At 39.9% G+C, this 14,200-nt stretch overlaps 1 long non-coding RNA gene across 3 annotated transcripts; it reads left to right on the top strand.

Moving 5' to 3' along the window:
- Nucleotides 1-2,346: 2,346 nt before the first annotated feature.
- Nucleotides 2,347-13,670, top strand: LOC129208257 (uncharacterized). 3 transcript variants are annotated; one of them, XR_008577745.1, is made up of 6 exons: nt 2,347-2,480; nt 2,704-2,789; nt 4,058-4,109; nt 8,270-8,368; nt 12,835-13,009; nt 13,208-13,670. It is a non-coding gene; the product is annotated as an uncharacterized LOC129208257 (long non-coding RNA). The 3 variants fall into 3 exon arrangements; XR_008577744.1 differs by having other exon boundaries at nt 8,270-8,387; XR_008577746.1 differs by having other exon boundaries at nt 2,347-2,484.
- The last annotated feature ends 530 nt before the right edge of the window (nt 13,671-14,200 follow it).

The raw sequence follows: 14,200 nt of genomic DNA, 5'->3' as shown, positions 1-14,200 counted from the left end.
TTCCTTCCAGCAGTTATCACTAACTCAACACACGTCTTTCATTCCAAGTTACCATAGGTACTGCAACCAAAGACCATAAAAAACCCCCTCAAAGTTCCACTTTGAGATCGTCCATCAGAATGTAGTTTTCTCTAATCTTAACTCCCAGGGCAAAATCCTGGCCTCAGTGAACTCAATGGCAAAACCGCCACTAGTGCAGGAAGGCGAGGAGTAGCCCACAGGAGATCTTTTGAAGCCAGTTACCTCTGCACTAGCTCCTCTTTGAAATGCACTTTTCTTAAGCCAACATTTGCCCCGGCCAACACTCGCCTCTGTGTGGGATTGAAATAGTTTAGCTGTTACAGCTGTCTCTGGCAAGCTAGTTCTCTTAACAATGCATGTGTTAACAATCCATTTGCACATATTCCCTTCAGACTACACTGATGGCCATATTAGTGTCTAGCACCCAGACACCCTGTGATGACACTACACACCTTAGTGACACACATTTGTCATTCACACAGTTCTTGCTTCATCTAAGCAGATTTTCCCTGGAAACAAGTGCCCACTCTTGTGTGGTCTGTCTCCTCTTTCACCTGTGCTTCAGAGGAGAGTCCAACTGAAGCTGGTTCTCTCACTGTCGATATGTCATGCTTTCCCCACTCCCCTGAAGTGAGACATTCCCATCATCTCAGTTTACCTTCCTGTATGCTTGTCTGCAGATCCCAGCCACATCGGACCATGGTCAGCTGTTCAGTACTGCATGGAAGGCAAGTCCTCAGTGGGGGGCTTTCCATACTCTATTCTACCACAAGACACCACTCAGTTCTTGCAGGATTCAAAGACACCTGCAAAAGCAAACATTTTCATTAGTGAAAAGCGCCTTAAAAATGAAAAAGCCTTTCCTGCAATAGTCCCAACATTGAAGAGTCTTAAATGCCAAATCTTAGAAGTTAAGGAGTGGACAGATAGTACTTTCTGCCTTCAGATACTACATCCATTAACTTTTTAGGATGACACCCATCCCTGAGACAAGATTTCATGTTTGTAATGATGTTCTTATAGTTTAGTAATTTTATAGAAGTAAAGGCAGAAAGGAATCAAATTTTTATGTGAAACTACATCAATAACAGTGATGTTGACTATTAACATTCATGTCAATATTTCAACTGAGGAAAAAAATCCTAATGCATTTCTCAAGGAGTAACAAACTAAGCTAGAGTCAGCAGTCTAAAACAACTGGCATGCAGGTTAGTCACAGTCTGAGCAAAGATATTCTTCCAAGTTGCAATACAAAAGCCTTTCCAATTTTATTTACAGTTTTTAAGTATTCAGAAACAGACTCTACTGAAGAACAGTGGAGGGATTTTTCTGTTCTAGCCAAGAGATTCACAAGGGATTTATGAAAGTTTTTTTTTAAAACAAGTAAGAGTCATCAGGTCACAGACACCAAGTTGCCCTCTTACTGCAAAAATGTAAATGCTACTGGTCTACAAAAACATTAAGAATTTCTTCATTGTACCACATACAAGGCAAAGTCTTTATGTTTATTGTTATAGGACAATCAGCTACAGGGCCCTCTAGTATTTTAGAGCAAAATCACATCAAAATTTTAGCAGCCATTCTCTGGAGGGAAATTTCAAGGTGACCAGAACAATCCTTTATATGGATAAAAATATGCTTATAATTAGAACAGACTACTTATATGATCATTTTGCATTTCTTATTCATGTTAGCAGATTGCAGAAAAAGTATAGATACTTGAAAAGACACAAAACTGTAACTGATGTTATTTTAATTCTGTATTATAAAGAAACAACCTGAATCATCCTGTTTAGAACTAAAAAGCTACACTGCCTCCTTCTTCAAAGTCTGAGCAGCTACGGGGAGCTATTCATTAGTATGTAGGTAAAACCACACACAAAGTTCACAAGTTATTCCCGAGTTTCACAGCAGCACTTGAAGATTATCACGCAAGATGCAGCAAATGAGGTTATGCAAGAATTTGAGAAGCGAGGAGGTCTCAGATGAAAGGGGTAAGGGCAAGCTCTAGTCCATGGAATGTCACATTAAAATTGGCCATCTAGAGTTTTGAGTCATTTCTACAGGAGTTTGTGACTGTGACCCTGCTCTTGGTGCAGCCAGTATTTTAACTATGGAGTCTACCTGTCTAAGTACACTCAGGCAGCCACTAACAGGGGACAGCTGGAGACAGCTGCTTTCCCTCAGCTGAAAACCCTACCTCCCAGTTCAGTCTCCCCAAGGAAAAACAGAGAAGATGCATCCTACCCCCTGCATTGCCTGCATACACACAGGAGAGGGGGCAGACCCTCCACAGATTTCTGATATGCAATTTTTATTTCACAGGTGTGAAGTTAGCCAGACTCTGGCCATTCTCATCCTTGAGCCTACCACCACACAAATGCCTCTGCCACTGCTTCATTAAAGCAGTCTCGGATCTACATGGACCTACCCTGTCATCGGATATTATTTGCATATTAGTAGGTTTGTGTACATGGGAACTGGCACTGTTTATGCTGTCCACTTTCTAGAAGAGACAAAACAGGTGAAATTTCTGTTTCTGAGGATGTTAGTCTAGCTTGCTTGCTCTGTGGTTTTGGTTTATTTCTTTTAAACAATAATCCTATTAAAACTCACTCTATAAGCAGAGACATAGAGAAGACTATATAGACCCTGATCAAGATGATCTCAATTTCATTGCAGGAGACACTGAATTACCTTTTGAAACCAGAGCCAATCTTCACAGATATTCATATGAAACCTCTTTGACTGAAGAAATGAGTAATAAGGTACAAGCTGTATCTTCTTATAAAATTCAGTATGACGTAATACACAAAATATTTATGGGAAAACATAAGCACATATTGCATTAAGTGGGTAGGTAATTAGCAGACCTAGAGAAGGGCTTGCAGGCTCAAAGGCTTATCTATTCTCCCTCCTCCCAGTTATGTCAGTAAGTCTAATAAGAGAAATTGCTTCTCCCTACAAATTTTCCCTTGCAGAAACTTGGACCTATTTTTTTTCTAGAATGCTCCAGTCATTCCCCCCACCTATTCCCCTTTGTGGTTTGTACAGATATCCAGATTAAGCCCTACCCTGTCACATCCAGGAGAAAATGAAATTTTCAGTGAACTTGCAATAGTAGGCAATCCTGAAGACACGGGATGCGACAACCACTGAGTCTCACCCAAGGAAGCAGGTTTTTTCTAATAAAACTTGTAGATCAGCATCTAGCCAGATTAAACAAAGGGAGAAACGAAGGACAGGGGACAGGAAAACAGAGGTTACAGTAGAGGTTTAAACAGGAATGCTTACCCTGGAAGGTGTGCATGATCTTACACAAGGTTTAGAAGATGGAAAGTAGTCTAACTTACCATGGAGGATAAAAAAGGGGAACAGAGCGTCAATAGTCTCTATTTAGGCTACTTCCCTTCCTTGCTTTGGGCTTGCTTTACACACTTGCAATTTATAAAAAAATATAATGAAGTTTTTGATATCAAGCGTATGAAACACCTTAGTTTTGCTACAAATGTTCTGATACATCAGCCATTATCATGTTAAGCATAGGACCGAATTCTCAGGCTGTGAAGGGAATCTTTTTGCTCTCACTGTTTTGCTGTGTCCTTCCCTGGGGCCTGACTTGGTCTCTCGATTTACTAAATTAAAGGCTATTTAGTAACAGTGGGAAGACTATTCCTATCAGTCACTGTTCAGTCCAGGTCCTCAATAAAGTGTTACTGGCAAGACTGCAAAACCTGAGAGCACAAGCTGGGGTATCAGAATCCAGTTGCCTCAACACATTTCTTGTATAAAGAAAAGCAAACAAGAAAGCCTCATATCTGAGTTGGCAATAAAACACCTCAAACTTGAGAGCAATGCTTGAAAAAGAAAAAAGTTTTATGAGAAGTATCTCATAAAAGTAGTTATTTCTCTTCCCCCACAGTTCCACCCACTTCAATTATCATTACTCTGAAGTGCAGAGCTTTCTAACAAAGCAAATAATTGAGTGACAGCAGAAGGGTGGGGGGCTTATTTATGCATTTATTTTTTATTACAGGAAGTTCCTGGAATGCAGGCCAGACAGTCATTTCAGTCTAGCAAAAAAACTGGTGAGTAAATAGCTACTGGAAGATTTTTCAGGATTTATGAAAGCAACTGTCCTCTACAAGAGTTAGATTACAAGGAAGAGGAGACCATCTCCAATGCAGCAGCAGGAAAACATGATTGGGGTCATTGTCACTCCAGCCTAATGCATATGTCTGTTACTTTGCAATCAAAAATCAGTGACTGCAATCATAACCACTGTCCTGGACCTGCATATTGCACAAAGTTGTCCATAAAATTACTCATGTGCATAAGTAGTCCCACATGGTTCAGTGGGTCTCATTATGTGTAAGTGTTAGTAGGGGTCTTAGGTCAGGATACTGCATTCCTTAAACCAGACAGATTCCCATTGAAGTGATTAGGAGTACTTCATTTGCCAAATAGAAAGAATTCCACAGGTATTTGTTTGAAGTGTGATACAAATTTACTTTGGCCACATTTCCACCTTTCTTTAATGTTTGCAGGAAAAAGCTATTTCAGTGCAGAAGTATTACTGACCAAAGCAAATTTCAGACTCATATTCACAGGTATTTGCACCAGACATTTGTGCACACAGCTACTACCACACACATTAGTTATCTGACCAAATCATAATGAAGCAACAACTCCAATTTCTGTCACACACACATTTACTGATTCTTAAGGGCATAAGAAATTTTTGTTAATTTTTATACATACAAAGAAATCGTTGCCCTTTTGCAACTGAAAGGTGGGCTACATTCAGTGTCAAGTACATCATTTGGTTTGAGCAGAAAGCAAGAGCTGCAACAGTGAAATGCAGTAAATGAAGCAGAGATCTTGCTAAATCAGCAATGCAGGACTGAACCCTTAGTGCAATTCACTACAAATGGATCTATTGGATTATGGGTCATTAGTTCAACCACTTTTAACAAGTGCAACCAAATAGGAATGTTATTAAACGTTTATCTTCAGGGGCAGATTTACTGGAGAAGATAAGGAGATTGTAGAGACTCTCCATTAGCACTGCCTATTTCAGCATGCATTCCTGTCATAAGCACCTTTCATTCATAAAAATATCTCAGGAACCCAAAGCATCCTCCAGATGTCTGCCTTTACATGCTGGCGACTGCACCCTGGCACCCTCCAGATGCTAACCAGTTATTTCCAATACACATTATTTGATAATCTCTTGCTGCTGTCAAGACAACAGGGGCAAGCTTTTTTGAAAAAATACAACCCAAAGCCTGAATTTCCCTATATTTAGTCAGTCCTAAGGACACTGAGACAATGAGCTTGCTCCTAACAGCAGGCCGCTCAGCATATTTTGAAAACCAGAATAATTATTTAGAAGTGTAATTTCTATCTCTTAAGGGCTTATTTAACTCTTATCCCAGGCCTCCATGTCTGATCCCTGCCTCCTTCCAACCCTCCCACTGGCCCGAAGGCACAAGGCAAAGAACAGGGCCTGCCTGGGGGCCACGGGGATGATTTAGAAAAAACCTAGACAAATTGTTCCAGATCTTTTGCAGATCTTAATCGCAGGTCTTGCACAGGCTCCCCAACCAATCTGTAACACAATGGCACCAACAAAAGTGGCAGAAAGAAATCTCCCTTAACAAGAATGGTTCGTCAGGGCAAGGATAGAGAAAGAACATTAGAAAAGAAACAGAAACAATTTACCACCTTGGCTGCAGGGGGGAACAGATCTTAACTAACTGCAGCTGAAATCACCACTGACTTACTAAGAAGGAGGGTAATTAGACACGCAAAAGCAGCCTCTCTCCTTTCCCTCTGAGGTCAGTTTGAGTTCTTAAAAATTTGTACCTTGGCCCACGTGCCATACAAAAGTAAGGAATTAAGCAGGAGGACAGTGCAGTTTTCACCACTCTGGTCTATTGTTTCAGCCTCTGCAGACACTAACATTTGTCACTGCTACAGTTTACACTGCTCCATATTTGTGGCTTCCCCACAAGAAATCAAAACTATTTAAATTTTCATTTAAAGGTCAAATTCCAGAAGAAAATAATCACATGAGGAAGGATGGGTTGGGAGGCTTTTTGTTACAGGTTCTGAGCAATAAGGTTACAGCCAAATATGCAGTGTAGTTAGCTACCTTTTCCTTACCCTTATTCTGATGTTTTCCTCACTGCCTTGAAAGAAGGCTCTATCCTGATTTTAAAAGCTGTATTAGTCCTTCCAGGTTTGAAGCTATGAAAGAAGGAAGAAGCTTACTATAATATTCTTAAATTCTTTGCATTATTGATAGTCAAGATCTGGAAAGCTAGGTGATAAATAGAAATTGATCCTCTTTTAGTTAAGATTAAAACAACAAATTTCATTCTACCATAACTGATACATGAATTACAACATCAATAATTACTTTTGTTATAAAACAGTTGAGACAATCAAGTCAAACTGAGCACCCATGACTATGCATCTAGTCTCTAGAGAGCCAAACTTAGTCCTGATTTTATGAAGAAGTCAGGACCAAGAACCTGAAGAAGTCTTGTCTTCCAAGAGTGGGTCTCAGGCTTTTTCATATACCTTTAAATAGGTCAAGACTCAAGCAAGCTAGATTGTTATTCCATTCCAAAAGTCTCAGATCTGTTTTTAAACAGCCACAGTAATACACAAACTGCACATTAGCCAGCCTTGTGATATGAGGAATAGGTAGCTGAGAAAGAACAAACCAAAACAAAACTCAATCCCCCAGAATCAACTCTTGAAATTCCCCAAAAGGCAGCATATTTCACTGCTGGAAAGTGCATTTTTATGGAAGGGTGTTGGCTCTGTTATCAACTGCCATGCCCTTACTACCTCTTAAAAGTAGAACAAATGTTAGGAAGGGTTTTATGACTGGACTGGGAAAGGCAGGAGATAGACTATTAAAAAAGGTATGGGAAGGAGTTAGCACAGAGCCAAAACAATCTTACAGCTGCATTACATTATCCCAGTGGGAAGTTGCCAGGCTGGCAGCAAGTTAAGCTCTATGCTCATGAAAGTGAAGCACTGATACCACCAGCTACAACTTGCATTAAATGAGCTTCCCACACCTCAGTGCCAATCCAGCTCAGTCCTGATCTGCAACAATTTTGCTGTTCCAACCCTGGGCCTGTTTTACACAAAGGCTGCCAGTCAATCTGAACAAACTGTACATCCAAACTGTGTAGTGATTTACTATTAAGCTTCTTTCAAACCATCATGATAAATAGTGAGGATTGTTATACGTAAGCAACAGCTAGCAGGATAGGTACTTCTCCACAATCTGCTACTCATCCCATTACAATCTGATCAAAACACTAAAAATCTATAACCCAAATGAGCTCTTATGTTATCCATGCTGATTATTTTATAGTACCACAAATGTACACAGTACTTTTTAAAATACAAAATAGAGACATTATCTTTTCAAGTTCGGAGAGTTTACATTAACCCAAGATAACTTTGAAAAGGGAATTTACAGAAATAACTGTGGTAAGAAAAAGCATCTTGGAAAAGTTTCATAAGGTAAAGCAGGACCAAGAAGCAGTACGATGGATGAATATCAAAAGGATAGGCTACGGATATGGCAAGATATGGCAGAAAGCCTGAAACTTTTTTCATGCCCTTGTCAGCATGACAGAGGCATAGCGTGCCAGCTGAATGCTCTTTTACCTGTAACTGTATCTCCATGGTCACCCACTAGAGCTTTCAACACCATTCAAAACCTACTGCTTCCAAAGACCACCAGAATTTGTGGAGACCCTCCCTGCTGATGGAACAGCGGAGCTGTAATGCAAACAGTAGTGTGGAACCACAGAAACACAACCAACCCACTTCTAGTTCTTTACTGTTTCATAGGGACGCAGGCTATGTTGTTGGTTTACAGTCGTACAGGTCCTCCAGGTCACACAAGCTCTCAGGAAGGAACAGATGTCACAACAATACAAATTTCTGTGCCATTTAATTCAAAACACTTTATAAACATTAACAAAAACAAACCCTGTGCTATAAAAGCAAATTATAGATGGGATCACCTCACTAGTGAAATGCTGCTGCCTCTGTCCTGCAAAATTGCAGCTAATGGTTCACAGCAACATTACACAACCATCCAAAGCCAGGAAAAGGACTGGCTATCAAGCCACATTCAGGAGTTAACTTAATATTTGCAGTTATGAGAACTATTTCTGAAAATATTTCAGATATTAAATATCACTCATTGCAGGTCATGGCTCTGAAATTCTTCTGGTCATCTTCACAAAAAGCTCTACAGTCAGCTGTCCAGAAGAAAGAAGACCCTCAGAACTTTAGAAATACGGAGACAGTATGTTTGGTTTTTGCAGGTACTATTTATGTGTGTTATCTAGTATGCTGTCATACCTTTATGACAAACTTAACCTGCCAACTCAAGAAAAGGGAAGTTTTTGGTTGTAAAAAACAAAATGGCAAAATCAACACACAAACCATAGATGATTTAGTTTTTCAGTAACTACTGAGCTGGATAACACATTTTCAAATAGCAAACTAATACAAAACAACTCTCATAACATGAGAGATTGTATTTAAGAAACCAGGCAAATCTGTTCACTGCTCATGTCCTGACCAAACAGTGGTGTTTGCAGCCAGGCAGAAATCAGTTCCTTCAGACAGCTGTCCTTTATCACCTTTATCTGAATGCTCAGATAAAGATGTAGAATGATGAAGGGAAGAGGTAATACCTCAGTACTTCATGTCCAAGCTAAAGTTTTGCTAGCTTGAGGCATGTTAGAAAGGCCAGATTATACTTTACCTTTTGTTTGTTTAATATCAACGGTCTACCCTATGCTGAGAGAAACATAACTACAGACCTTATGCAAAGGATCTTACACTCTGAGGACAAAACAAAACTTCCATAAACAGAATTCTACTCTCATAGATCTTATTGCAGAAGCAGTGTCTGAGATGACAGTCAGAATTCTTCAAAGACAATGTTTGATGTAAGTGTAGAGGAATGGGAAGTCCTCTTTCTGCACTACATATACATCTTCTGAATTCCTTGCATTGACCCACAGGCCTCAGTTTAGTGCTGTTCTTGGTGTTTCTGATCTTTGAACAGTCTAGTAAATAGGCTAGAGTTCACACATCAGTGTTGGTGAATTAGTTCTTTGGTTATAGTTTCACACTGTCTCCAAACTCAAGTGAGCTTTGCATCACACTGGCTTACATTATATAGTTTTTCCACAGCTCTTTAAAGTATAAAACCAGGGCTTTGTTTTGATTAGATTATTCCAGAGTAGAGTTCCATGGGAGTGGACCCATTTTGTAAATACAGAAGACATGGAGCGCCATACACTTTTCTGTAATATGTTGAATCTACTGCCCTTTAAGGAACAAATGCAAATACATTTATTTATTAAATTTACTATGATGTCCTGGATTACACCTTCCTGATGCAATCAGTTACAGCTCCATCCTCTCTTCCAACAGAAAATCCCTACAAAGATGCAGAATTACATAAGCAAATTATTTTTAAAATGTTCTTAAGAACCACTAGGGAACATTTATTTGCAGACAAAGAAGGTTCCCAGTTATTTTGCTTATATCTTCATCTTACCCTGAACAACTTGAGCATTTACAATAGACACTAGTCTCTTCTTTTGCTAGGTTCCATACAGATGCACAGATTCCTTCTCAAAAGTATCCGGCCATAATACAGTAGCGCTGGGAGGAGAATTTGTTGGGAAAATACCATCTGTATTTGCAGAGCTCTATAAATGAAGAGATCACCAATCTGATACACTGTAGGTCAACTCTTCCTTTCTTTAGTGTTCACTTTTCAGCAACTGAAATCACAAGGCACGAAGTCAATAGATATTTAAGCTATTTAAATAGCACCAAGGATAAAGGTCATGCCTCTGATGTGATTTATCTTTACAGGAACCCACCCAAATCTTGGAAACCACTGCCTTGGAGATAGAAGATTCTGGGGGTTATATAGATAAGAGGCTGGTATATTTAAACTAGCGATAGCTTTTTCCAGAGTGTATTTAAATAGCTTAGAGCAAGGCCTTAGGAATTAAAAAAAAAAAACAAACCAAACAACCCACAACAAAAAACCCACCACCAAAACCACCCACCAACGTGATATACTTGGGAAAATGCCCATGAAGTTGTGGAGAGTTACTCTCTCCTGCACTGGCAAAGAGGCTGGTGTTTTCCCAAGCCTGTCACAGTAAGGGAAATCAGCAGTCAGGTCTTCCAGTCACTGCTGCCTCATGGCCCAACACTGTTTTCAGTCATGCTCCTTGTTTTACTTTTAAGGTAAGAATAATTCTTCTGTGTCCTAGTAATTTGTCCCTGGCCTAAAAAGGAGGGTGACAGCTTTCGCCTTTGAAAACCTCAAGTGCAGTGAGCCAGGCTAAACAGCTGACCATGCCAGTATCCCACACTGCCCCTGCTTCCCTTATGCCAGACCTGGCATTTGCTTATTTCCCCACGAGTCTATCAGCTTACTCACCCAGTTGCCAAATAGCCCAGAAAAATTAAAATAATAATAATAAAAATTTTAAAAAATCTTCTGACAAAGTAGCAAACTGGATCACTTAGTCAAAGGTCAAACATGAGAACTGATGCCAGTGAGAAAAGGGAGAAGGGAAACCCTGTGGGTCCCTGAATGTCTCAGGAAAACAGTTCCTAAAGAGGTAGCAGAAATAGGCAACTCCAGCACCACCACACGCAAACATATCAGCAAAAAAAGCTTGGTAAATAATAAAAAAAGGGTAGTAAAATCAGGCAAACCTAGAGAGGAAGGGCTGTATCTCCCTGACTTTCTGTGCACATTACTACCCACATGAAAAACAACTATTCACACGACTAAAAAGTTTTGACCAGTCTTGTGAATTCTGCTACAATAAGTCTCATTTTTGTTTCAAATTTACTCTAAGAAACAGAACTCCAGCTTGTGTAAGACAGACAGCAATAGCACAATTAAAAAATTCCACCTGAGGCCAGCTCTGTTCAGCAACCAGAGGAGAGGAAGAGAGCTAATTAAAACCATGCTCTCTAAAATCACAAGTGGTTAGTTGCACATATCAGATAGAACATAGTATCTGTCACAGGCGACTGACCTCAAAACAGAAGACGGAGCAGAGAAGGTGAATGTAGTTACAACAAAACATACAGTCTGAAGGAAAAAGTAATTTAAGAGCCTCTAGAATCACTGGGATTTGTGCTTGGGTGAAAGGAACAGTAGACGTGGAGCTAAAGTAGATACTAAGGGCATGTTCATGCAATTCTGGCACAGATAAATCTGATTATATAATTGGGAGTTTTGCCTATTTTCTTTGAGATCAGTGTCTCAGTAATTTATTAAGTTCTCTTAACCAGCCAGGTCCAGATAGGAAGGATTTCAGATTAATTAACTACAGGCTTAAGCCTGCAAAGGGACATTTTCAATCTTAGAGACCACCTCACACCTTGCAGGAAGAAGCTGGAGGCATCTTTTGAGAACAAAGGCGGGGACCATTACTGTTCAATTTCAAAATTTTCCCCGCACTGCCCAAACCTCTGTAGACTGCAGCAACTACCATTTTTGCTTCTACAGCAGTCAGAAAGCTCTTGCATCATTAACATGGGAATATCAGCATTGCTATTACTCCCAGACATTTCTTTCTTCACTTTCCAATGTTTTCTCTGTGCTATCTGTCATTACCTTGTTTTCTCATTTTCCTTTTCATGAAAGATTATTATTCAAGGGAGGAAATGTAGCACAGTCTGAGAATTCATTCAGCTTGAATGGAGACACACATATGGTCTAGTGACTTAAGCAAAATCAGGAGCCAGGCTGCCTGTAAGACCTGGCCTGAGAGTCTCCCTCTTGGTCTTTGTGCAAGTCATTTAAGGTCAAATACTTTTCCCTTCCCACAGCCAAAAGTTCAGTAGTGGGTCAATTCCTTTGGACAGAAGAAAGGGTTACTCCACTAACACTGATGCTCCAACTTGTAGCGTAGCTATGCTGCCCTTGTGTGAAGGGCAGACACTTCCTTTAGGCCTATCCTCACCACAGTTACAGCACGGGAGACCATGAGCTCAAATATTTCATGATCACATCAATGCATAGCATGGCTTTACAAACACCACAGGCAGGGACAAGCTGTGTACACTACATCAGCTGGTCAAGACAAAATTTGACTTGGATGAGAGCCTTCTCCCAGCATGACTGAAATAAAGAACGTGGTTTTTTTCCGATCTACTATAGCTGCAAACTTGTGTGTTTGCAAACATCACACAAAACAGAACCAAGCAATAACTAGTGCTGACTGGTTCACCACAGTCATCCCATGAAGACAACTCACTGTAGTTGACATCCACTCACCTTTTGTCTCCTTCAGTTTCACGGCATTTAGATTAAGGAGGAATTCCCACAGAGCGGGGCTCTCTGCAATGGACAGTGTGCATGGACTCCAGGTGCAGTCCCCATGAGCATCCCAGCCTTCCTATCAGGTTGCTAAATCTTCTCTGCACACAAACGTGACAGAGCAGCAATGCTTCTTTCAGCCTGCTTTAGTTCTCCAACTGGATAGAATAATTCTAACTTGCTTAACAATAGAGTTGGGAAAAATGCAATAATTCACCTTAGCATTGATGTGTTTGTGTTTCTTTTTCTTTTTACCATACAGAACCAGAAAAGTAGATCCTTCTCAGGAAATGAGCTAGTTAGAAGTAAATTATGTGAAATTTAGTCTAATTCTTTTGGCACCACTTGTTGGGTGCATGGATTTACAGCTAATCTCTCCCTCATTTTTCCTCTAGGAAACGAGCACTGTTGCTGAATTCAGAGAGCCACAAAGTCAGAATTGTCTTTCTGGAAGCTTCAGATTAATGCAGGATAAACAGACTAAGTTGGACTTTGGTTCTCTGCTGCATTCCTATGACATACCATGGATATCTGAAGCAGAACAGTAAAGTAACATCAATTCTGTGAAAGGTACAAGATTCACAATTAGTTCCTATCTTTTATATGCAAGCTGGTACATTTTCAGAGCAATAAGGGTGAAGGGATTTCCTTAGTAAGGTAACTAGACCAAGTATGGATTAGACTGAATTAGCAAAACTTTTGTTCCCTGTTCTCTTTTTTCCTCAAAAAAGATACTAGCTTGAGTCATTGCTGCACTTTTCTTTGCAGGTTAAGAGAAAAAAGAAACGACCAGCCATCTTTCAAAGCTTCTCCAACAGTCAGGTTTCTTTGTTCACATTTTCATGATAAAAACTCCGAGCAAACTGAGGGTTGTCCAGGTACCTTACACCTTCAGTTCACAGTATCAAAACATGGCAAACATCAGCACTGCCACAGAAAAACACAAACCCACAGAGCAATACATACATGCCTTCCCTCCCTTATTCCTTCTCCATGTTCTCACTCTGATGCTACATCACCTCGTCCATATATGCAAGCCAAAGCATTTGTTTGAATAGATTTGAGCTTAAAACTGAGTAAAAACGGGAGGTTAGTAAACCTCAATCCAATTCACTAAAAAAAAAAAAAACCAAAAACATACAACCCTTTTGGCCAGGCTCAAATACATAGTATTTCAGTGTCAGCTGTAAAATATCAATGAAAATAACTTTCAAAGTGGAATTATACTGAAACTCCCTGATCTAAACCCCTACATACCCAAAGCTGTATTGAGAACTGAAACACAGGAAGTTTTGAAATCATACTTTTTTCCTCCCTTCTAAAAAAGTAAGCAGAATCATACTTGTCATCTTCGTAGACAAAGGCAGAATCCTACTAAACCCCACCCTTAGCACTAGTTGAGAGGAGGAAGTTTGAGTACAAGTTTAGAGGGCATTGGCTTTTTGGCATTCACTCACCACACAGGCATTAAGCAGAACGTGATTTACTTTACGTTCAAAGCTGAACGAACTGCCACAGAGAAAGGCGCCATTACTGTGTGCTAAAAATATTCAAACACCAGGGGAACACAGAGGAGTTGGTGCACTGTAAATTCATATTCCAACATATTGCACACTAACTTTCCTGTACAGACAAGCCCTTAGACTAAGAGGCACCTGGGAGTCTTCAAGTCTGAGTGCCCAATAAATAAAAAGGCTTTTTTTTTTTTTTTATTGGTGCTCTGGAACCAAGCTCTGATGTCCCTACTCAGACAATGATCCA

Source organism: Grus americana, chromosome 6, assembly GCF_028858705.1.
Source record: "Grus americana isolate bGruAme1 chromosome 6, bGruAme1.mat, whole genome shotgun sequence".
Classification (NCBI taxonomy): domain Eukaryota; kingdom Metazoa; phylum Chordata; class Aves; order Gruiformes; family Gruidae; genus Grus; species Grus americana.
The sequence above is the reverse complement of the archived record's forward strand: the minus strand, read 5'-3'. Positions and strand labels throughout refer to the sequence as shown.